We start from the raw sequence: 25,164 nt of genomic DNA on the forward strand, positions 1-25,164 counted from the left end.
GGTTGAGCGATGTCATATTTTTGGGGCCCAGCAGTGAGTTGCTGGTATCAGTGCTGCTGCCAGTGTTCTCTATCTCGGTGCTTGTGTCAGTGCTCTCTCTCTATCTCGGTGCTGGTGTGGTGTCAGTGCTCTCAATCTTGGTGCTCTTGTGGTCTCAGTGCTCTCTATCTCGGTGCTGGTGTCGGTGCTCTCTATCACGGTGCTGGTGTGGTGTCAGTGCTCTCTATCACGGTGCTGGTGTGGTGTCAGTACTGGTGTGGTGTCAGTGCTCTCTATCTTGGTGCTGGTGTCAGTGCTCTCTATCACGGTGCTGGTGTCAGTGCTCTCTATCACGGTGCTGGTGTCAGTGCTCTCTATCTTGGGGCTGGTGTCAGTGCTCTCTATCACGGTGCTCGTGTCAGTGCTCTATATCACGGTGCTGGTGTCAGTGCTCTCTATCTCGGTGCTGGTGTCAGTGCTCTCTATCATGGTGCTGATGTCAGTGCTCTATATCACAGTGCCAGTGAACTCTATCTCGGTGCTGGTGTCAGTGCTCTCTATCTTGGTGCTGGTGTCAGTTCTCTATATCACGGTGCTGGTGTCGGTGCTCTCTATCACGGTGCTGGTGTCAGTGCTCTCTATCACGGTGCTGGTGTGGTGTCAGTGCTTTCTATCACGGTGCTGGTGTGGTGTCAGTACTGGTGTGGTGTCAGTGCTCTCTATCTTGGTGCTGGTGTCAGTGCTCTCTATCACGGTGCTGGTGTCAGTGCTCTCTATCACGGTGCTGGTGTCAGTGCTCTCTATCTTGGGGCTGGTGTCAGTGCTCTCTATCACGGTGCTCGTGTCAGTGCTCTATATCACGGTGCTGGTGTCAGTGCTCTCTATCTCGGTGCTGGTGTCAGTGCTCTCTATCAAAGTGCTGGTGTCAGTGCTCTCTATCTCGGTGCTGTGCCAGTGCTCTCTATCACGGTGCTGGTGTCAGTGCTATCATGGTGCTGGTGTCAGTGCTCTCTATATTGGTGCTGGTGTCAGTGCTCTCTATCACGGTGCTGGTGTCAGTGTTCTCTCTGTATCTCAGTGCTGGTGTGGTGTCAGTGCTCTTTATCATGGTGCTGGTGTGGTGTCAGTGCTCTCTATCACGATGCTGGTGTGGTGTCAGTGCTCTCTATCACGGTGCTGGTATCAGTGCTCTCTATCTCGGTGCTGGTGTCGGTGCTCTCTATCACGGTGCTGGTGTCCGTGCTTTATATCACGGTGCTGGTGTCAGTGCTCTCTATCACGGTTCTGGTGTCAGTGCTTTCTATCTCGGTGCTCTCTATCATGGTGCTGGTGTCAGTGCTCTCTATCTCGGTGCTGGTGTCGGTGCTCTCTATCACAGTGCTGGTGTCAGTGCTCTCTATCTCGGTGCTGGTGTCAGTGCTCTCTATCATGGTGCTGATGTCAGTGCTCTATATCACAGTGCCAGTGAACTCTATCTCGGTGCTGGTGTCAGTGCTCTCTATCTTGGTGCTGGTGTCAGTTCTCTATATCACGGTGCTGGTGCCGGTGCTCTCTATCACGGTGCTGGTGTCAGTGCTCTCTATCACGGTGCTGGTGTCAGTGCTCTCTATCTCGGTGCTGGTGTCAGTGCTCTCTATCACAGTGCTGGTGTCAGTGCTCTCTATCTCAGTGCTGGTGTCAGTGCTCTCTATCACGGTGCTGGTTTCAGTGCTCTATATCACGGTGCCGGTGTCAGTGAACTCTATCATGGTGCTGGTGTCAGTGCTCTCTATCTCGATGCTGGTGTCAGTGCTCTCTATCACAGTGCTGGTGTCAGTGCTCTCTATCTCCGTGCTGGTGTCAGTGCTCTCTATCACGGTGCTGGTGTCAGTGCTCTCTATGACGGTGCTGGTGATCATCTCCTGCACCCTCTTCATAGCCTACCCTGACCTTTCCTCTCCTCCATTGCCTTCATGCGCTCCTCAGTCCTGAATTGTCAAAATTTCACAGATAAAAAAAGAATGCTTGTCGTTGCCGATCCCAGATTCACTTCATACTTTTTTTTATGTCAGTGGCCATGTGGTGGGACTATGTGTGCACAGCTAGTAATTATTTTTTGCCTGAAAATATGACCTGTAGGTTTTTAAAGTTCGCCTGCCATTGAAGTCAATGGGGCCCGCCGCAAACTTTGCGGTTCACAAACTTTTGGACGTCTTTGCAGTTCGCGTTCGCAAAACATCCCATCGGAAGTTCGTCCATCTCCACTGATTACCATATATTTGCTTTATATGTATGGGTAATGTTAGAACAGAGATTAGGAATTTGGATTTGAATGCACGTGCCCTTTAGTGTTCTAATACTAACCTTCAAGGTAATTGCTCTGACATATGGCTGGTGTTACAATACAATCTATAAACAGTACAAATTAATTCTTTACGAAATGTTATGTTAAACAAGCCATTTTTTTTTTGTTCTTCTTTTGGTTCTAAAAAAAATATATATATCTGTATAAAACCTTCAATGACTTAACAAGATTGTAATAAAAAAAAAATATAACATATTATATAGCTTAATTAAATATCTAAATAGTTATCACATAATTAAGGATATAGGAGAACAGGCACTTATTTGAGATTGATCTCTGTGGATTTGTGTTTTCTTGTTCCTCTGAATTATTATATTTAATATGCTGAAAACCACATTCTAATTAATAAAATATAATTCACTTAAATATTTACACATAATTAGAAGAATGTAGAAGGCTAATGATATCTAGAAAATATTCATTTGGTTAAATACATTCCTTTTTAATTTTTTTTTAATAATTACTTTCTGAACTCTTTAAAATATACATAATGCTGAATGCAAAATATCAGGAAGTGCTTTATATTGTTTGAAGCATAACATGTTTGGTATTGTAAGAATAGTATGACTGCTGTTTCTAGTGTCCTGACCTGTCCATGTATTAGCTCTCACCTGGTATGTAATCTTTAAAAAACGTTCTAGGCCTGTGAGTTTGGGGAAGTGGCTTTGGTATGGCACTGTGGTGAATGATAGATGTAGTCAAATGGTTAAAGGGGTATGGCAGTTGTTTTAATATTTTTTACCTTTGGCATTACTTATGTTTGTATCTTTTCTCAAAGAAAGTATCGTATTTATCGGCGTATAACATGCACCCCAAGTTTAGGAGGGAATTTTAAGGAAAAAATCTTTTAGGAGGGAAGTTTAAAGGAAAAAAAAAAAACTTACATTTGTATGCCCATTAGTATCATCTGCAGCCTTGTCCACCATTGCAGGCTTGTCATGCAGCCTTATGGAGCCCTGTCCACCATTTCAGCCTTGTTATGCAGCCTTATGCAGCCTTGTTCACCATTGCAGCCTTGTCATGCAGCGTTATGCAGCCTTGTCCACCATTGCAGCCTTATGCAGCCTTGTCCACCATTGCAGCCTTACGCAGCCTTGTCCACCATTGCAGCCTTGTCTATTTAAATTGTCTCTTTTTTCTTTTTTAAAAATGCCGCCGCTGAGATACAGAGCCGGATGTGTATCTCAGCGGTATTTCTTGGCGGCATAGGCCGCCTTCGGCTCTTCTTGGCAGCTTTTGGCCGTTCTCAGCAGCTTTCGGCCGCCGAGAGCGGCTGAAAGCGGCCAGAAGTCGCCGAAGAAGAGCCAAAGGCGGCCGAAAGCTGCCGAGAATGGCCGAGAATGGCCGAAGGTACCACTGGATTGGCATAGGGCCAATGTAGTGCCCATATTTAAAAGGGGGTCAACATCTTTACTAAGTAGCTATAGACCTGTTAGTTTAACTTCTATGATCGGGAAGATACTGGAGAGTTTAATAAAAGACCACATAGACAAGTTCTTGCTGGAAAAAAATATTTTAAGCAACAGACAGCATGGATTCATGAAAGACAGAAGATGCCAAACAAACCTGATTTATTTTTATGAGGAGGTAAGTAAAACCTTGGACAGAAAGATGGCGTTTGACACAGTTCCCCACACACATGGCTAATGTGTATGGTAAAGTATACAGGCTTGGAAAGATCAGTTTGTAAATAGATAGAATACTGGCTAAAAGACCAAATTCAGAGAGTAGTGGTTAATGATTATTACTCTGAATGGTCTAAGGTTATCAGTGGTAACCAATGTTGGGACCTATACTTTTTAATAGCTTTATAAATTATATAGGGTCTGTCTTGCAGATGATACCAAGCTTTGCAGTGGATTAACATACTTACAGGATGGCTCCAATTTACAAGCTGACCTCAATGCTCTGTCTAGTGGGCAACTAAGTGGCAAATGAGGTTTAATGTGGATAAATGTAAAGTTATGCATTTGGGGCTAAGAATATGCATGCATCATACATACTAGGGGAGTAAAACTGGGGGAATCCAGAAGGAAAAGGATCTGGGGGTTTCGGTAGATCATAAGCTCAATAATAGCATGCAATGCCAAGCTGCGGTTTCCAAAGCAAGCAAGGTCTTTCTTGTATTAAGAGAGGTATGGACTCCAGAGAGAGAGAGATGTCATCATTATTCCCCTGTACACATCATTAGTAAGACCTCATCTAGAATATTCAGTTCAGTTTTGGGCACCAATTCTCAAAAAGGATTTTGGAGAACTGGAGAAAGTGCAGAGAACATCAACCAAACTGATAAGAGGCATGGAGGAACTCACCTATAAAGGAAAGATTAGAGCAATGGAATTAATGTTCTCTTGAGAAGAGGAGATTAAGGGGGATATAATCAACGTGTACAAATACATAAATGGTCCATATAGTGAACTTGGTGTTGAGTTATTTACTTTAAGGTCATCACAGAGGACAATGGGGCACTCTTTACGTCTGGAGGAAAAAAATCATCTCCAAATACGAAAAGGTTTCTTCACAGTAAGAGCTGTGAAAATTTGGAATAGGCTCCCTGCTCCTGTGACCCTTTCCTCCTTTTTTTCCCCTTCCCTCTGATCAATCGTTTTTGGGTTGATTCCGGGTTTGAGGGGATTATTTTAATGATGGCTGTTCACTGGAAATGAGGCTTGGTCTTTGACCATCTGACGCTCTTCCGCTGGACATACATCTGTTAGATAGATCCGGGAGGTAATTTCCATCATGGCCGCTTACTGGGAGCGAGGCTTGGCCCGCGATCACATGACGTTTGTTGTTGTGTATACATCTAAGATGGCTGCCGACCCAGAACGAGGCTTGGGTTATGGTAATCGTTATAAATGAGGTGACGTCGTACGCCGCCCGTGCCCCTGGACGACGTAAGTTATTACGAAACACGTAGGGTGGAGCGACGTGTTGACGTCACCTCGGTCTTTTCGTTTGCTAAACACCAGGAAGTACGGGTTGGTTTGTTGGTGTGCGTCCGGCCAGCGCACACTTCCTATCGAGCCTGATGTTAAGTCTTTTATGTCAGTGCATTATTATTATTTTTTTAATTAAAAGTCATTGGTTTTACACCATTTGGAGCCTTTATCTTCTATGTGGTATTGCACTGAGTGGAGTGTGGTGTATGGAGAGACGGCAGAGACTGTATTAGCTCCATCTTGTGGAAGATTTGTGATCGGTCAAGCAGTACATTAATATGAATGCCCATTCAATCTATTGTCGCCTGCTGAGACCCTCTGTTATGGGGGGGTCATTTTGAGTCGGTAAGGAGCCAACTTATATGTATGGTGGTGGCAAAGAGCACATTCGCACTTTGGAAAGTTTTGTCTGGATTCAGTCATCCACTTGAAAATTCATCACGGGTAGTCGGTTAACCACATGGACATTATGCATTACTAAGAATTTTTATTTTTAATTATATGCACACTATACAGTGTTAATATTGATTAACTTATTTTATTCATTTGCTTTTTCATCTGTTTATCACATCATTTATGATTACTTTGTTTTGCACCTTGTTTGAGTTGTAGTTCACCACTTATGCTTTGTATTTTTCTATATTCTTTTATTTAATACACAGTGGTCTCTTTCTTTGATATGAACACTGGAGATACATAACTGTATCTCATTTGTGTTGGCTAGTGTTGCACATGTATACACATGCACAATTTGCTGAAGTGATCTACCCCTCAGGTGTAACAACTTGAGGTTTCCAGCTGTTTTCACTTTTGGATTGGTACACATATATATCCTTTTTTTGGGGTTCACACCAATTTTTGTCTATATAGGTTAGCGCAATTCCACTATTGAAACAAATCTAAAAATTTTAAAATAATAGATTTATATATGCATGGCAAAAAAAGGAAACAATTACAATTTAAAGCAGTAATAAACCCAAAAACAAAATTTAATATAATGTAATATATGATTCACACAGTACCCGAGTGCCGTCGAGCTCCGTTCCCTGCGACGTTACGACGCATGGGAGCGGAGATCGGCGCCAAATTAAAAAAAGTAAAAACACACAATACACATACAGAACTATAATCTTACAGATTACAGTACTGTATAAAAAAATACACACCCCCTTTGTCCCTAGTAGTCTGCCCAGTGCCCTGCATGCACTTTTATATTATAAATACTGTTTTTTTCTGCCTGGAATTTGGAGATTGTCCATAGCATCCAAAAAGTGTCCCTTTATGACAAAAGTGATTTTAGACCAACTAGAAAACAGTGATAATAAATTAGAATCACTTGCAGAATTGAGCGATAGCGATTTGTGGGGAGATCCGTCATTAAACACTAAATCTAATGACAGCGACAATTCAGAAAATTAGCAAATTTCTGTGTTTTTGGATTTGATTACATTATTGAATAATTTTTATTATTATTTATTATCATTATTTATTATATTATGAATTTTATCATACCCGGGATGTCTGCTAGACTCTGGTTTGAACAGATTTAAGAGAGTTATTCCTAAGAATTGCAGGCCTACAATATAAAACGCCAAATTTCCATGCAAAATAATTGTACCGCTTTCAGCACCTAAAATCAGAACTAATCATACCGCCAGGGAGGTTAATCCATTTCTTAGATGTAGTGGTTTCAAGAGCTTTCCTTTTGTTTTGTTTTTTACTTTTCAACTTCTCTTAAAAAACCAAGCTGTCCAGCAAATGTGGAAGCTAGAATGTTGAGACATACCATTTAATTCTGACAGGGGTGTTTACTATATTCAGCTTGTATTGATTTATGTAAAAACTTTAATGCCGAAAAGAAAACTGTTGCTGTAACTTCTTAAAAAGTGTTAGTCGGGGGTAGTGTCATGTGAGAGAGCAGACTACATGCCCTAAACATGGTAGGGTGGTTGCTCTGAAAAATCAAAAATGATCACGGGCTTCTACAATGTCACATGTGGTTAAGCGTTAATGTTGTACTGTAGCCCTTTGGAAGTATATTAATTTCGCTATAAAATCATATAGTGTTGCCTGGACTGAAATTGTTTGCCCCTCTGAATTATTTGGTGGTTGTTTTGAATTCCAGCTATTTGTAAGTCTCCTGTATTGTATTTATGCTTAGATACCTTTGTGCACTCAATTACTATGTTGCTAATTGACATTAGAGGTGTGAGTGACTGTCAGGGCTGGCTTAGCCCTTCCTTCTCTGGGCTGGCTGCTCACCTGTCGGCTAATTGCCAGCTCTCATCTCTCTCCACAGTTACCAGCTGTTCCTGATTATGCTCGTCTGACCTGCCTACTTAAAGCTGTCCAGCTCACTTCACCTCTGCCTTCGCCTTGGTCACATCACAAGAAACCATCTCCTGCGGTTCTGTTTAAAGACTGGATTGCTGACATCCCTTCTGGCTCCTTATCCTGCTTGCTGTTGCTCTACATGGATCCCTGACTTCTGGCCTTGCTGACTACCCGATCTGGTTATTGAACCCTGGCTTGGCTGACTACTCTATCCGGTTACTGGACTCTGGCTTGCTTTGACAACGCTTTTTCTATTTACCTTTTTACTTTTATTTAATAAACAAGTGTGACTTAATTGTACTTCTGTCTCAGTCTGATTCATGGTTTCTGACAGTAGGTGAAGGCCATGAATTCAGAAGATGCAGTCAATCCACTTGTTGGTAATATTTTTTCCAGATTGGATAAGCAAGATCACCACATGGATCAGTTTGCCATGACATTACAAACGCTCCTGAGTCGCACAGCTCAACTGGAATCCCCCACAGTGGCTGCTCCGGTACAACCTGAGTCGCAGGCTGTCCCTGCTGCTGCGCAAGTCTCTGTGCAGGCACCGCCTCGAGTATTACCTCTATCCCAATTGATTTGGGAATGATCCAGTTTCTCAATCAGGTTGAGATATACTTTGAGATGCTGCCCCAGGCGTTTCCCACAGACAGTAAGTAGGTTTCATGATATCTTCGCTTTCTGAGAGAGCCTTGGCCTGGGCTAACCCTCTATGGGAGATGCAAAAACCTCTCTTGTATTAAGAGAGTTATAGACTCTAGAGAGAGATAAATCATTTTGCCACTGTACAAAACATTAGTGTCGTGGAAATGCCGCTATACTCTTGCCCTTTAAGCACCCTTTCAGCCTTTTGGTATAATGCATCTTTAAACTACCCGTGTCTCTCGCATTTCCCCTGGTAAACATACATAGTCACTATCTTAGCTCCATCACTCCTTCATCTGCCTCTCCTGAGCACAGGCTTGTGGCTTTATTCATGGACCACCAAAGGAAGTGACAATCAGGAAGTCATGGCCCCAATAGCCAATCGCTTCCTCCATACAAAATGACATCACAGGAAATTACCACACGGGAAACAACACTAAAGGGGAGGGCATCCACAGCAGTGGGAGGGAGAAGTGCACATGTCTCATCCACTTGAGACATGTACACTGCTCTCTGCCCAGCCACATCCACCTTCTTGGTCAGCATGGAGCCCACACAATACTGCTCAGAGTAACCAGTATCTAGTAAGATCATTCTACTTGTTCTTACAGGCTTGAGAAGATCTGCGGGGACATTGCTACAGCTGTTGTCAATATACGATACGAGTATACCAACAAGGCAGATATCAGTGTCCTCTTATAAAAGCAGATATTTATGCAAAAGGGATAGCATAGCCACAACAGAGATATAATAATATGTTTCTCTCGTCATGCAGACTCCGCTTCTCTAAAGTGCATAGACATTTGAAAGCAAAAAGCCCAGCACATTGCGCTTGATACTTACGAACCGGCAAACGCCCATGCACACAGAGAACACGTCTCCAAGCCCAAGAGAAGGTTTTCATACTGACGGTTTTACCGCTGGTCCCGATTCAACCCAAGTGCACTCTGCTAGAGCGCTTCTTGGTTAAATCAGACACAGGGAGACAGATGACAACAATCTATAAAACACACATCATCTGAAATATTCAGTTTTGGGCACTAGTTCCCAAAAAAGATAATGGGGAACTGGAGAGAGTGCAGACAAGGGCAACCAAACTGATAAGAGGCATGGAGGAGCTCAGCTATGAGGAAAGATTAAAATAACTGAATGTATTCTTTCTTGAGAAGAGGATATTTAGGGGGATATGAGTAACATATATAAATACATATGAGGTACATATAGTGAACTTGATGTTTTGTTATTCACTGTAAGGTCATCACAGAGGACAAGGGGGCACTCTTTACATCTGGAGGAAAATAGATTTAATCTTTGAATATGGAAAGGTTTCTTCACAGAAAGAGCTGTGAAAATGTGGAATAGACTCCCTCAAGATCTGGTTCTGACCAGCTCTGTAGATTGCTTAAAAAAGACTTGATTATTTACTGAATCTCCCTAACATAACTGAATACTAACATTTATAGGTAAAGTTGGTCCAGGGAATATCCGATTGCCTCTTTGGGGGTTAGGAAGGAATTTTTTCCTCATCTTTTTTCCTCTGCTGGAGCAAATTGGATCATGCTTTAGTGGGGTTTTCTGCCTTCCTCTGGATCAACTACAGGTATAAGATTGTATATATAGGATTGTATGATTTCTTTCCCCTTTTATTGGTTGAGCTAGATGGACTTGTGTCTTTTTCCAACCTGACTAACTATTTAACTATATTCTAATATGAGATGATCCCGCTTTATGCTTACTGGACTCCCTCCCCAATCTATTAACATCTATATAATGTGTGTAGTCCCATATTTATTAAATGCAGAAAAGAGTCTGATTCCCTTACACTGGAAAGGTCCAACAGTTCCTATTGTAGAAAAATGGTCCAAAAAAGTGGATAGATTATGGAGGAGGAGCAATGGATGTACACCTGCAGAAACCAATATGACAAATTATATAAAGTCTAGGCAACTTGGATACATTATATATCTGATCAAGGCCATGGTTAATCTTTTGTGAGGCACTTGCTTTTTCTAGTCTTCCTGGGTCAAATATCAGGAAATTGTACCCATGAGTTTGCAGTCTATTGTCTTTGTTTCTTTATCTGTGACGTGCAACGATTGCTTTTCTCATATACCTGTACAAGAGAACATTCTAAAGGCTTTTCAAAAAACCTGAAGATATATGACGTCCTGAGCATGTTGTACCAATGTTCTTATTTCATCGCTTACGGATTTTTCTAGTTTATAACCTCATAAATAAAGATTATGCAAAACAAGTGTTAGTTGAAGTCAGGATTTCATTTGTTAGTCAAGTTAATCTAAACCTGCTATTGCATCTAACACCAACATCTCCTTAGATCGACAGTGCTGCTGTCCAAAGGTTTCTTCATTGTTCCTCCATCTAGAGTGAGTACATGAAGTGTGTTACTGATTGCCAGGTGAAAGTAATTGAAAAAAGCCGAAAACAGACAAACAAACAAACAAAAAAAAACAAGTACTACATTTAAGAATGGGTAAGCTGCAATGTTTTTGGGTTTAATACTGCTTTAAGCCCTGGTTCACATTGATGCGATTTGACATGTCATATCACATGTCAATCAGCAGCAATTGCCAGAAATGGCACCGTCCTAATCCGTGTTCATAAAGTAGTTTCTGTACTACTTTTTGCGATTTTGGGGTGGATTTCCATTGACACCTGAGCAGGCACCCGCAAAGATTGTGCCAAAATCGGAACTGACATTATGGGAAAGAAATGGTGTGAGTTCAGCTGAATTCATTTCATTCCTGCACTCAGTGTGAACCTAGGCTTAACCACCTCAATACAGTGCACTTATAGAGCTCTCTTTTGGTGGTATTTAATAACTAGTGTTTTTATTTTTTGTGCTATAAATAAAAAAAGACTATATTTTGTGAAAAAAAATAACTTTTTCTTTGTTTCTGTCATAAAATTTTGCTAATTAGTAATTTTTCTTCATAAATTTTGGGCAAAATGTATACTGCTAAATATTTTTGGTAAAAATAATCCAAATGAGTGTATATTATTTGGTCTTTGTGAAAGTTATAGAGTCTACAAACTATGGTGTCAATCACTGAAAATTGATCACATCTGATCAGGCCTTCAGTACATCAGGTGAATCTCATTTCTTGAGACACTAACAAGTCAGTAAAGTATAAATACCCCCCAAATGATCCCTTTTTAGAAAGTGGACATTCCAAGGTACTAAGTAAGTAGCATGGTGAGTTTTTTTAAGTTGTAATTGTTTCCCACAATTCTTTGCAAGATTTTTATTTTATTTTTTTACAAAATTGTCATATTATCAGGTTATTTCTCACACACAGCATATGCATGCAACAAATTACACCACAGAATACATTCTGCTACTCTTCCCAAGTATGGCAATACCACATGTGTGAGACTTTTACACAGCTTGGCCACATACAGAGGACCAACATTGAAGTAGCACCTTCGGGATTAGCAGCATAAATGACACATCTAATTTCTAAACCACCTATTACACTTTTGAAGGTCCTGGAGCACAGGAACAATGGAATTGCCCACAAAATGACCCTATTTTGGAAAGCAAACACCCCAGTGTATAATTTATGAGGCATAATGATTCTTTTGCACAGGACATTTTTTTCCAGAACTTTTTGGAAGATGTGGAAAAAAATGAAAACACTTTTTTTTACACAAAGTTGGCACTTTGTAAGATATTTCTAACACATAGCATGTATATAGCAAAAATGACATCACAAAATACATTCTGCTGCTTTTCCTGAGTATGGTGATACCACATGTGTGAGACTTTTACACAGCCTGGCCACATACAGAGGCCCAACATTGAAGTAGTACCTTCAGGCGTTCTAGGAGCATACATTAGACATCTCATTTCATTCCTATCTATCACGCTTTTGAAGGTCCTTAAGCACCAGCCCAGTGGAATTGCCCACAAAATAACCCCATTTTGGAAAGCAAACATCCCAACGTATATTCTATGAGGCAATAGGTACGTGGGTACTCTGATGGGCTGCAGATAGGTACTTGGGTACTCTGATGAGCTGGAGAAAGGTACTCGGATACTCTGATGGCCTGGTGACAGGTACTCGGGTACTCTGATGGGCCAGTGACAGGTACTCGCATACTCTGATGGGCTACAGATAGGTACTCAGGTACTCGGGTACTTATGCGGACTGTGACAGGTACTTAGGTACTCGGGTACTCATATGAACTGTGACAGGTACTCATATGGACTGTGACAGTTATTCGGGTACTCTGGTACTCATATGGACTGTGACAGGTATTCAGGTACTCGGGTACTCAATCGGTGTGCAAGAAGGAGAACCCGGTAACATCTTGTTACCATGGTTTGTTGACATTTAGTGATCGGCTGTGAAAGGATCACAGCCAATTACAGGGTAAACAACCACTGGCCATTGGCTATTTATCAGCGTTGGTGATGAGCAGTGTTCCCAGGAACACGCTGCCACTAATGTGTACGTGCAGCACGCTCAGGATCGCTTGCATGCGCCATGCAAAGTCACGGCCAATCACGTGGTAAACAGCCATGCCCAATGACTGTTAACCCCCTCGGTGGCGAGTGGTGTCTCCGTGACACACTGCCACCAAAGGAGTAGGGATGCATGCACACAATGAGGATGAGGGGATATGAGGCCCTTGTCAGCATCAACATAAGGACAAGGTTCTTTGGGGGCAACCCCAAAAGCACCCTCCCCATGTTGAGGGCATGTGGCCTGGTATGGTTCAGGAGGGGGGCGCTCTCTTGTCTCCCCTCTTTTCCTGTGGCCTGCCAGGTTGCGTGCTCAGATAAGGGTCTGGTATGGATTTTTGGGGGATCCCATGCTATTTTTTTTTCATTTTGCCACGGAGTTCCCCTTAAAATACATACCAGACCTGAAGGGCCTGGTATGGAATTTGGGGGGACCTCCATGCAATTTTTTTTAAAATTTGGTTTGGGGTTCCCCTTAATATTCATACCAGACCCAAAGGGCCTGGTAATGAACTGTGGTGGATCCCATGCCATTTTTTCTCAATGACTTTTATCTGTATTGCCGGGACCGACAATTCATTATAGCCACTAGTACTTTTAAATTACTTTTTTCCTTTAGAAATGTCATTTTGTGCAGGGACTGTTCTAAATACGTGAAAAATATGCCACTTTACAGGCATACTATAGATTGTATTGTTTCACTTTAAGCATTATTAAAATCACTGCTCCCGAAAAAATGGCTGTTTAAAAAAACTATTTCATTCATACATATCCCTGGGGCAGGACCCGGGTCCCCAAACATTTTCGATTTTTCATGTTAACCACTTTCAGACCGGACCATTTTGCTGGTAAATGACCAGAGGTCTTTTTACACTTTGGCACTGCGCTGCTTTAACTGGTAATTGCGCGGTCATGCAATGTTGTACCCAAACGAAATTTGCGTCCTTTTCTTCCCACAAATAGAGCTTTCTTTTAAAGGTATTTGACTGATTCTGCGATTTTTATTTTTTGCGATATAAACGTAAAAAGACCGCAAATTTTGAAAAAAAATGATATTTTCTACTTTTTGTTATTAGAAAAATCCAATAAACTCAATTTATAGCCTCATACACACGATAGGACTTTGTACAAACTTTCCCTTGGATTTTTGTACAAAGGGTGTCGGCCCTGAACTTGTATTGCATACACACAGCAGGACTTTTTCAGCCAACTTTCACCAAATCACGTGGTTTTTCGGCTCTTTACCGCCACCTTTGGTCAACTTCTGTATTGTTGTCTGATCTTTTGCATTGGTTCTGAGCATGCCCGTTTGTACTTTGTACAAAAGTCCTATGGTTTTCTGTACACACAATCAGACTTTGCTCCATCTGACTTTTGTTGCCAGAAAGTTTATGTATAATAAATTTTTATTGAAAATTTCCAAGAAATCTTACATAAAGCAAGACATAGAATAAAACAAAACAATACAGACAAAACTATCGTGTCATACACTGTGTAATAGAAGCAAACATATCATTAACAATACATGTAAATTAGAAAACTATCCAGTGGTGAATCGATGGACAAAATAGAGCCTGGATATATACGTCAACTATTCCTCTGCCCCGCGGCTACCCCATCTGGGAACAAGCTGTAGCCGGGGGGGGGGGAGGAACAGGATTGTGTCAAGCGATTCAACATAAGAGAATGTAGTGCCAGCTGAGGGCAACTTTTATGGTAACCAATGAAATCCTTTAGACAAAAAGTAAAGGGCCAGCATTATTCTCACATTAATGTGAGCTCCGAACTAGTCAAGTCATGCCTATCAATAGTGTGGAGAATGAACTAAAAGAAAGGAAAAAAAAAAAGTGGTTATAACTGCATGCGCATTGTGTAAACAGTTGTATCAATATGTGGTAGACTTTTTAAAGACTGTATTATACCAAATGGACCAAAGAGACCACTCTTTTTGTTTTGATCTAAGATAGCCTTTGCTGGATGCATATATACATTCATATATGCTATGTAATTGGGTAGTAGCTATGACTTCTGAACAGGAAGGGCTCTGTTTGGAACGCCAACTGCGTGTTAGAGTTAGTTTAGCCGCTAGAAGGATATGTGTGAGTATGCCTCTGAGCGGATAGGGAAATTTATCAATACCTATATTCAATAGCGCAAGTTCCGGAGAGGGAGTAATCTTAACATGAGTTACTTCTTGGATGAGGTTGAAAACTGCCGACCAAAATTGATTTAGCAATCTACATGACCAAAGGATGTGTAGGAGGGAGCCATGGGTTCCACAATCTCTCCAACATAAAGGGGACTTAGTGGAGTCAATTATATGTAGGACATGTGGGGTCACGTACCATCTAAAGGCAATTTTGAAGGACAATTCCCACAAGTTGGCTGCTTTAGTAACCTTGTAAGTAGCATTTAAGGCCTCTACCCATTGCTCTTCTGAGAATTGAGTCCCTATTTCCGTTTCCCATTTAATCTGGGGACGGGTCTTATTAAAAATTGTCTTATTTTGAAGTGCTTGGTAAAAGATTGATATACCATGAACATGGAGGGTGTCACTGAACCAAAATTTTGAGAGATGGGAAGGCACCACTTGAAAGATATTAGGCGAGTGAAGTAGGCAATGTGTTATTCTAAGGTATTGGTAGTATTCCTTTTTTGGGAGATTGAACTCCTTTTGAAGCGTAGGAAAAGGTTTCAATGCTTCGTCTGCATACAGATCAGAGATTAGGGTTATCTCGTGTTGTATCCATGTTGAGATATTAATATCAGGGGTCAGTAGAGGAATCACAGTTATAGGGATGGGAATTGGGGTCAAGGAGCCATGGCACGATGTTTTAAAGATCAAATGATGGAAGGCCTTCCTAGAGGCCAAAATGGTAGGTGATAGGTGGGGATCTACCTGGCGTTGGTGAAGTGTGCTGAGAATCCATCCATGTAGATTCCCACCGGGGACTTGTAGGTTCTCTAAACGACTCCATATATTATGAGGATGTGGTTTAAACCATGCTTTCAACTGTGTGAGGAGTGTGGCTGTGTAATAATCTCTTAAGTCGGGGAGGCCAAGTCCTCCAGCTGTTTTATGTTTGATCAATTTGTCGTGGGAGCATCGCGCTTTCTTCCCCTGCCAAACAAAGTGGTTTACAACCCTTTGTAGTTTTCGAAAATAATAATTGGGTATGGGTATAGGAATAGTGCGGAAAAGATACAGTAGCTGTGGTAGCTTCATCATCTTGAAAGATGCCAACCTACCCATCCAGGAGAGTGTTAGTTTGGCAAATCGAGATAATTCTAGAGGAAGGGATTGGAGATAGGGAACAAAATTTTCCTGAAACAAAGAATTAGGGTTAGCCGTGAGTTGTATACCAAGGTATTTTATAGATTTTTCAGCCCATAGAAAAGGGAAACGTTCAGAGATGGCCTTTTGAGTCGCTGTGGGAATATGAAGACCCAGGATGTGTGATTTGGATTCGTTAATTTTGTAATATGAGATAGAACTAAACTCTTGTAGGGTATCGCTTACCGCTGTTAAAGAAGCTTGTGGATCTGATAACATGAGAATCACGTCATCCGCAAACAGGTTAATTTTATGTTCGTCTGTGCCAATTTTTATTCCTACTATGTTGGATTGGGATCGAATCTTCTGGGCTAACGGTTCCATAAGGAGGTTGAATATTAACGGGGAAAGGGGGCAGCCTTGTCGGGTCCCATTAGTTATAAGAAAAGTGGAGGAGAGCATTGCAGAGCTATAGACTTGGGCTGAGGGTTTTGAGTAGAGAGCCATTATAGCGGAGAGAATATGACCTTGAAAACCAAATTTTTGCAATGTCAGATGGAGATATGACCAATGAATTCTATCAAATGCCTTCTCTGCATCTAGCGCTAGAAGCAGAGAAGGCACTCGATGTTTGTTAGTGTGGTGAATGATATTAATTAAACGTCTGGTGGCGTCCGCTGTTTGCCGCCCCTTTGTGAACCCTGATTGGTCCGGGTGAATTAAAGTTGGAAGTATATCAATAATTCTGTTCGCTATTATTTTGGCATAAAGTTTCAAATCATGATTTAGCAAAGATATGGGGCGGAAATTTTGGGGTGAAGAGGCTTCTTTACCTGGTTTAGGTAATGTGATAATTAAGGCTTTCAACATATCATCAGGGAAAGAAGAAGAGAGTGCAGCCGCATTGAACACCGATGTCAAAGGATCCGTTAAAATGGTTGTGAATTGTTTGAAGTATTCGGCAACAAAACCGTCAGGACCCGGAGCCTTATTGTTGGGAAGCAATTTAATAGCTCTAGCAATTTCTTGGGCGGTGAATGGGGAGTTTAAAGTGTCAAGTTGAGAAGAGGATATTGTAGGGAGGTTGATGGATTGTAGGAAGGTTGTTATATCAGAGGTCGAGGGATGCTTGGTATGTGGGTCATTTTTTAGGTTATACAAAGAACCGTAGTATGCACTGAATGCATTAGCAATCTCACGGGGGTTTATTAATTTTTCTTTAGTGACCGGGTGGTACAGGAAAGGGATGGACGTTTTAGAACGCGCCCCTTTAACTTGTTTAGCAAGAAGTTTCCCAGCTTTATTGCCAGTGGCATAAAGGGTAGATTGAAAACGTTTGTGGGAGATTTCGAATTGTTCCACTAACATGGAACGAAGTTCTAAACGGAGTTGGCCCAATTTAGTTTTAAAGCAGTCGGATGCTTTTTGTTTATTTAAAGTATCTAGCTCTTTGATTTCTTTTAGGAGGTTATCAATGCGGTGCGATCTCTCCTTCTTAGCCCTAGAACTTTGTTGGATAAAAATCCCCCGCATATAAGCCTTGTGGGCTTCCCAAAGCGTCGCTGGGTGAGAAACAGAGTCCTTGTTAGTTGCAAAGAATAGTTCTAGATGGTCCTTTATAATTGTACTGTAGGGATCTTTCTGAAGCACATTGGTGTTCATCCTCCAGAGGAAGGTCGGAGATAGATGTGGTGAGTTTGTCAGGGTGATACTCACTGGTGAATGGTCTGACCACGTGATCGGATGGATATCTGAGGCAGAGATTTTTTGAAGAGTCCATTGGTCGGTTAGGAATAGGTCTATTCTGGAGTATGAATTATGACACGGTGAGAAGTAAGTGAAATCTCGCTCTGATGCATGTTGGCATCTCCAGATGTCTTGTAACTGAAATTCTTGTAAGAGAGGGCCCAGGGAAAGATTACGGCGTCTAGAGGGGACAGAAGAGTCCAAATCTGAGTCTGGAATTAAGTTAAAATCGCCACACCAGAGGAGAGTGCCCTTTTGCACGTTGTCTATTTTCCTTTTGAGCTTCCTCAGAAATTTGATTTGGTGTACGTTGGGTGCATAGACGTTCACAATAGTAAACAAGGCCTTGTTCAGAGAACATACTAAGATGATGTAGCGACCATTGTCATCTAGTACTTGATGGTGCAGTTCAAAGGTTAAGGACGAATTAATTGCCGTTAGCACCCCTCTTTTCTTCGAATTGGTACTTGCTGTAAAGATATGCGGGTATTGATTATTGGAGCATTTCGGTGGTGCAGCCTTGGAGAAGTGCGTCTCCTGTACGCATAAGATGTCACAGTGAGATTCTTTAGCCAATTTCCAAAGAGACGACCGTTTTACCGGGTGGTTAAGACCGTTCGCGTTGATGGATAGAAACTTGATAGACATTTTGATTGTCTATTCTGCGAAGACCCCAGAGACAGCTAGTTACTTTATTGGACGAGGTAAAGATCAGTAAAAACCTCTATAGAAGCTGTAGAGCAGAGAACTAATCCAGCGGAAGTTGTACACTAGATCAAGCCAATAAGTATATGCGACAGTGATGACACAAACTAAAAACAGTGCCAAAATTAGGTAACAAGAGAAAAAAAATAAAATAAAAAAAATATAAAAAAGAGTCAATCAATCAACGCCAGAATAAGCGTAACGGAACTTTGTGCCAAGTGGCCGAACAGATGGCCTCGTTGGAAAGTGACTTGCACTTACTTGGCAATAACGTGGGGAAAAAGTTCAAGTGGCCTGAATAGAGCCATGTGAGAATCCGGGATATAAATGATGCATTGATTGGACCTCGTTCAGCGACTGGATGGGTGGTGAGGGCGCTGAGTTGGGTGAGCCTCCGAGTGTGGGATAGAATGCCTGTGAGTTTCCATCGGTGTGGTTGCGGTATCAGGGATTATGCCCCATGAGCGCAGATAGTTTAGTCCTTCCGTCAGGTTGGAGGCTGTAACTTTAGCCCCATTGTAGGTTATCAAGAGCTTAGCAGGATTTATCCATTTGTAAGGAAGATTATGGTTCCTCAGAGCTTTTGTAACCGTATTCAGCTCTCTACGCAGCTGAAGCGTATATTGTGACAGGTCAGCAAAAATTTGTAGGTGCGAATACGGATCGGGTAAAGATTTCTCGTTTCTAGCAATTTGCACTATCTGCTCCTTGACATGGTAAAAATGAATGCGTAAGATCACGTCACGTGGAACGGAGTCAGGTAGGGATGGCGGTTTCGGCAAACGGTGGATACGGTCTATCACCATTTCCATATTTTTCAAATTGGGTAGTAGTGTTTTGAAAAGCCCTTTAGCATAGGCTGATAGATCTTGGGGTTGCACCGTTTCCGCTATTCCTCTAATTTTTAGATTGTTGCGACGAGATCTATCTTCGAGATCTGCCAATTTGCGTTTAATCCAAGCGTGATCTTCTAGGTTAACCTCATGTGCGTCAACAAGATCATTCACGGTCGAAGCGAATCCCCCCAATCCGTTTTCAATATGTGATACTCTAGTAGATACGGAGGCTATATCAGCATGCAGGCGTTGCATAATTGATACCATATCCGTTTGCATAGAATTTCTGAGGGTGGATAACATATCCTTAAGTGTGGTATCAAGAATAGGCTGGTTGTTGGTAGGGAAGCTAGCAAAAGGATCAATGGCATTGCAGGGGTTAATAGACTGTATAGTGTTCAGGCTCACCTCAGGTGCTACTGGGTCCTCTGAGTCCAGCCTCATTCTAGCCTTTGCAGGGCTACCGGTCAATGGAGTGCCTGGATAAGAGGCAGGGTGGCTCTGTGCAGTGCTAGTGAGCTCCATGAGACCCTCCTCTAGCTCACTGGTCTGATGGCTCTGTAACGCTGAAAGCTGTGAGGGGAGACCTGCAGACGCTGCAGCCGCGGCGCCATCTTGGATTTTTCCGGCGGCCGGCTGGTGTAAATAGGCCGTTATTTTTTGTGGATGGCGGTATCCCTTCCGTTTAGAGGACATACTGCCACGCTGCAGGGATATCCCAAGAGTTCCCCTGTGAAGTTTTCGTGTGAAAACGAGGTCTCAATGCGCTGTGGTAAGTCGCTAATCCCGGGTGTCTCTCAGCCCTCAGTGAAAGACGTCCATGCCGCTCGGAAGTTGGCCACGCCCCTGTTGCCAGAAAGTTTGTCCGTTCGCACAGCCAACAAAAGTCAGATGAAAACCAAAAAAGTTTGTCCGATGGAGCGTACACACGGTCGGATGTTGCTCCAAAACAGCTAATTTGCATGTTTGTTGTCAAAAAGTCTGATCGTGTGTATGGGCCTTTAGTCATACATTTAGGCCAAAATGTATTCAGCCACATGTCTTTGGTAAAAAAAAAGTCAATAATTGTATATTTATTGGTTTGCGCAAAAGTTGTCACATCTACAAACTAAGGTACATTTTCTGGAATTTACGCAGCTTTTATTTTATGACTGCCTATCTCATTTCTTGAGGTGCTAAAATGGCAGGGCAGTACAAAACCCCCCCAAATGACCCCATTTTGGAAAGTAGACACCCTAAGGAAATTGATAAGAGGCATGTTGAGCCCATTGAATATTTTATTTTTTTGCCGCAAGCGATTGAATAATGACAAAAAAAAAATTTTTTTTTTTTTTTTACACAAAGTTGTCACTAAATGATATATTGCTCACACATGCCATGGTTATATGTGGAATTGTACCCCAAAATACATTCTGCTGCTTCTCCTGAGTACGGGGATACCACATGTGGTCGACTTTTTGGAAGCCTACCCGCGTACGGGGCCCCGAAAGCCAAGCACCGCCTTCAGGATTTCTAAGGGCATACATATGTCATTTTACTCCTCACTACCTATCACAGTTTTGAAGGCCATAAAATGCCAAGATGGCACAAAACCCCCACAAATGACCCCATTTTAGAAAGTAGACACCCCAAGCTATTTGCTGAGAGGCATGTTGAGTCCATGGAATATTTTATATTTTGCCACAAGTTGCGGGAAAATGACAAACTTTATAAATTTTTCACAAAGTTGTCACTAAATGATATATTGCTCACACATGCTATGGGCATATGTGAAATTACACCCCAAAATAAATTCTGCTGCTTCTCCTGAGTACGGGGATACCACATATGTGGGACTTTTTGGGAGCCTAGCCACGTACGGGGCCCCGAAAACCAAGCACCGCCTTCAGGCTTTCTAAGGGCATACATTTTTAATTTCACGCCTCACTACCTATTACAGTTTTGAAGGCCATAAAATGCCAAGATGGCACAAAACCCCCACAAATGACCCCATTTTAGAAAGTAGACACCCCAAGCTATTTGCTGAGAGGCATGTTGAGTCCATGGAATATTTTATATTTTGCCGCAAGTTGCGGGAAAGTTACAAACTTTTTTTATTTTATTTTTTTTTTTCACAAAGTTGTCACTAAATGATATATTGCTCACGCATGCCATGGGCATATGTGAAATGACACCCCAAAATAAATTCTGCTGCTTCTCCTGAGTACGAGGATACCACATATGTGGGACTTTTTGGGAGCCTAGCTGCGTACGGGGCCCCAAAAGCCAAGAACCGCCTTCAGGCTTTCTAAGGGCGTAAATCTTTGATTTCACGCCTCACTACCTATTACAGTTTTGAAGGCCATAAAATGCCAAGATGGCACAAAACCCCCACAAATGACCCCATTTTAGAAAGTAGACACCCCAAGCTATTTGCTGAGAGGCATGTTGAGTCCATGGAATATTTTATATTTTGCCGCAAGTTGCGGGAAAATTACAAACTTTTATTTTTTTATTTTTTTTTTCACAAAGTTGTCACTAAATGATATATTGCTCACGCATGCCATGGGCATATGTAAAATGACACCCCAAAATAAATTCTGCTGCTTCTCCTGAGTACAGGGATACCACATGTGTGGGATTTTTTGGGAGCCTAGGTGCGTACGGGGCCCCGAAAGCCAAGAACCGCCTTCAGGCTTTCTAAGGGCGTAAATCTTTGATTTCACGCCTCACTACCTATTACAGTTTTGAAGGCCATAAAATGCCAAGATGGCACAAAACCCCCACAAATGACCCCATTTTAGAAAGTAGACACCCCAAGCTATTTGCTGAGAGGCATGTTGAGTCCATGGAATATTTTATATTTTGCCACAAGTTGCGGGAAAATTACAAACTTTTATTTTTTTTTATTTTTTTTTCACAAAGTTGTCACTAAATGATATATTGCTCACACATGCCAGGGACATATGTGAAATGACACCCCAAAATAAATTCTGCTGCTTCTCCTGAGTATGGGGATACCACATGTGTGGGACTTTTTGGGAGCCTAGTCGCGTACGGGGCCCCGAAAACCAAGAACCGCCTTCAGGATTTCTAAGGGGGTAAATTTTTGATTTTACACCTCACTACCTATCACAGTTTTGAAGGCCATAAAATGCCAAAATAGCACAAAACCCCCCAAAATGACCCCATTTTGGAAAGTAGACACCCCAAGCTATTTGCCGAGAGGCATGGTGAGTATTTTGCAGCTCTCATTTGTTTTTGAAAATGAAGAAAAAAAAAAATAATGTATATTTTTTTTCTTTTTTTCAATTTTCAAAACTTTGTGACAAAAATGAAGGTCTGCAAAATACTAACCATACCTCTCGGCAAATAGCTTGGGGTGTCTCCTTTCCAAAATGGGGTCACTTGGGGGGATTTTGTGCTATCTGGGCATTCCATGGCCTCCGAAACTGTGATAGGCAGTGAGGAATGAAATCTAAAATTTACACCCTTAGAAATCCTGAAGGTGGTGCTTGGATTTTGGGGTACCGTACGCGGTTAGGCTCCCAAAAGGTCTCACACTTGTGGTATCCCCGTACTCAGGAGAAGCAACAGAATGTATTTTGGGGTGTAATTTTACATATAACCATGGCATGTTTGAGCAATATATCATTTAATGACAACTTTGTGCAAAAAAAAAAAAAATAATAATAATAATGTATTTTTTCCACAACTTTTGTCAAAATATAAAATATTCCATGGACTCGACATGCCTCTCAGCAAATAGCTTGGGGTGTCTACTTTCTAAAATGGGGTCATTTGGGGGGGTTTTGAACTGTCCTGGCATTTTATGCACAACATTTAGAAGCTTATGTCACACATCACCCACTCTTCTAACCACTTGAAGAAAAAGCCCTTTCTGACACTTTTTGTTTACATGAAAAAATATTTTTTTTTGCAAGAAAATTACTTTGAACCCCCAAACATGAAGTGTTTTTTTAAAGCAAAAGCCCTACCGATTAAAATGGTGGGTGTTTCATTTTTTTTTTTCACACGGTATTTGCGCAGCGATTTTTCAAACGCATTTTTTGGGGAAAAAACACACTTTTTTTTATTTTAATGCACTAAAAATCACTATATTGCCCAAATGTTTGATGAAATAAAAAATATGATCTTAGGCCGAGTACATGGATACCAAACATGACATGCTTTAAAATTGCGCAGAAACGTGCAGCGGCGACAAACTACGTACATTTTTAAAAGCCTTTAAATGCCTTTACAGGTGACCACTTTAGATTTACGGAGGAGGTCTACTGCTAAAATTAGTACCCTCGATCTGACCTTCGTGGTGATACCTCACATGCATGGTGCAATTGCTGTTTACATATGCCACCAGACCAACGCTTGCGTTCCACGTTGCGCCTTAGCAGGGGGGTACAGGGGTGGTTTTTTTTATTAATTTTTTTTTTATTATTTATTTTGCTTTTTTATTTTATTTTTAAACTGTTCCTTTCATTTATATATATTTTTTTATGATTTTTATTGTTATCTCAGGGAATGTAAATATCCCCTATGATTGCAATAGATAGTGACAGGTACTCTTTTTTTTAAAAATTAGGGTCTATCAGACCCTAGATCTCTCCTCTGTCCTCAAAGCATCTGACCACACCAAGATCGGTGTGATAAAATGCTTTCCCAATTTCCCAATGGCGCTGTTTACATCCCGCAAAATCTAAGTCATGAAATGTTTGTAGCTTCCGGTGTCTTAGGCCATAGAGATGATTGGAGCCATTCTGGTCTCTGATCAGCTCTATGGTCAGCTGGCGGAACCACCGGCTGCATTCTCAGGTTCCCTGTTGGGACAGGAGAGCCTGAGAAAACCATGGAAGATGGTGCGGGGGGGGGGACATTCCCTCCCACTGCTTGTAAAAGTAGTCTAGAGGCTAATTAGCCGCTAGGATTACTTTTACATAAAAGCCGACCGCTGGCTGAAAAGAATGATACCAAGATGATACCTAAACCTGCAGGCATCATTCTGGTATAAGCACTCAAAGTCCCGCAACATACCAGTATGTTGCTGGAACTGGTTGGGCATATATTGTAATTTTTTTTTCATGCAGCCTGTGGGCTGAACGAAAAAAAAATATTGATCGGTGGGTATGCCCACCATTAGATACCACCCTTCATCCACCCACTTTCTAATGGTGGGCATACATGCACCATTTATATATGCCGAAGCATGGGGGCATCCTCCCGCAAAAGGTAGGAGCAGATCGCTCCTCCACCCCTTATGCCCCCATGCTTCGGCATATATGCTCTTTTTTAACTGTGGTGGTGAAATCACCCCCGACAGTGCTGGAGTCGCGGCTTTATGTATCATGGGAGCAAACGCTGTTGCTGTCAAGATAAATAAATCCGCTCTGCAGCAGAATGGCGTACCTGCTAAGCAAATGATGGTTAACAATAAAACAAAGTAACATTACAGTATAACAGTAGGACTTACCATACCTGCAAAGCAAATACAAAAAAAATCGCAAAAAATAACACATTTAACACAATCTGTGCCTAAAATATATATATGCCGAAGCATGGGGGCATCCTCCCGCAAAAGGTAGGAGCAGATCGCTCCTCCACCCCTTATGCCCCCATGCTTCGGCATATATGCTCTTTTTTTAACTGTGGTGGTGAAATCACCTCCGACAGCGCTGGAGTCGTGGCTTTACGTATCGTGGGAGCAAACGCTGTTGCTGTCAAGATAAATAAATCCACGCTACAGCTGAATGGCGTACCTGAAAACAAAAAATGGTTAACAATAAAACATTGCAGAATAGAATACAGTACAAAGGAGCAGAACAATAGAGAGAGAATAGAGAGAGAGAGAACAATAAAACGACAACTATTTTTGGTTT

At 41.7% G+C, this 25,164-nt stretch overlaps 1 protein-coding gene across 4 annotated transcripts in view; it reads left to right on the top strand.

Moving 5' to 3' along the window:
• Positions 1-25,164, top strand: part of LINGO2 (leucine rich repeat and Ig domain containing 2) — a 2,286,714-nt gene that overhangs the window by 1,240,971 nt on the left and 1,020,579 nt on the right. Inside the window, exon 7 of one of the 4 annotated variants that reach the window (XR_013272157.1) lies at positions 7,565-10,468. The exons of the other annotated variants lie outside the window; for them this stretch is intronic. The gene's annotated coding sequence lies outside the window, so the exon portion shown is untranslated. Of the gene's footprint in view, positions 1-7,564; positions 10,469-25,164 lie in introns of those variants that run through there. 4 annotated transcript variants of the gene reach the window in all.

The sequence above is a fragment of the Lithobates pipiens genome, unplaced genomic scaffold (assembly GCF_037356315.1).
Source record: "Lithobates pipiens isolate NorthernLeopardFrog02 unplaced genomic scaffold, aLitPip1_a1.2 Scaffold_13, whole genome shotgun sequence".
NCBI classification, from domain to species: domain Eukaryota; kingdom Metazoa; phylum Chordata; class Amphibia; order Anura; family Ranidae; genus Lithobates; species Lithobates pipiens.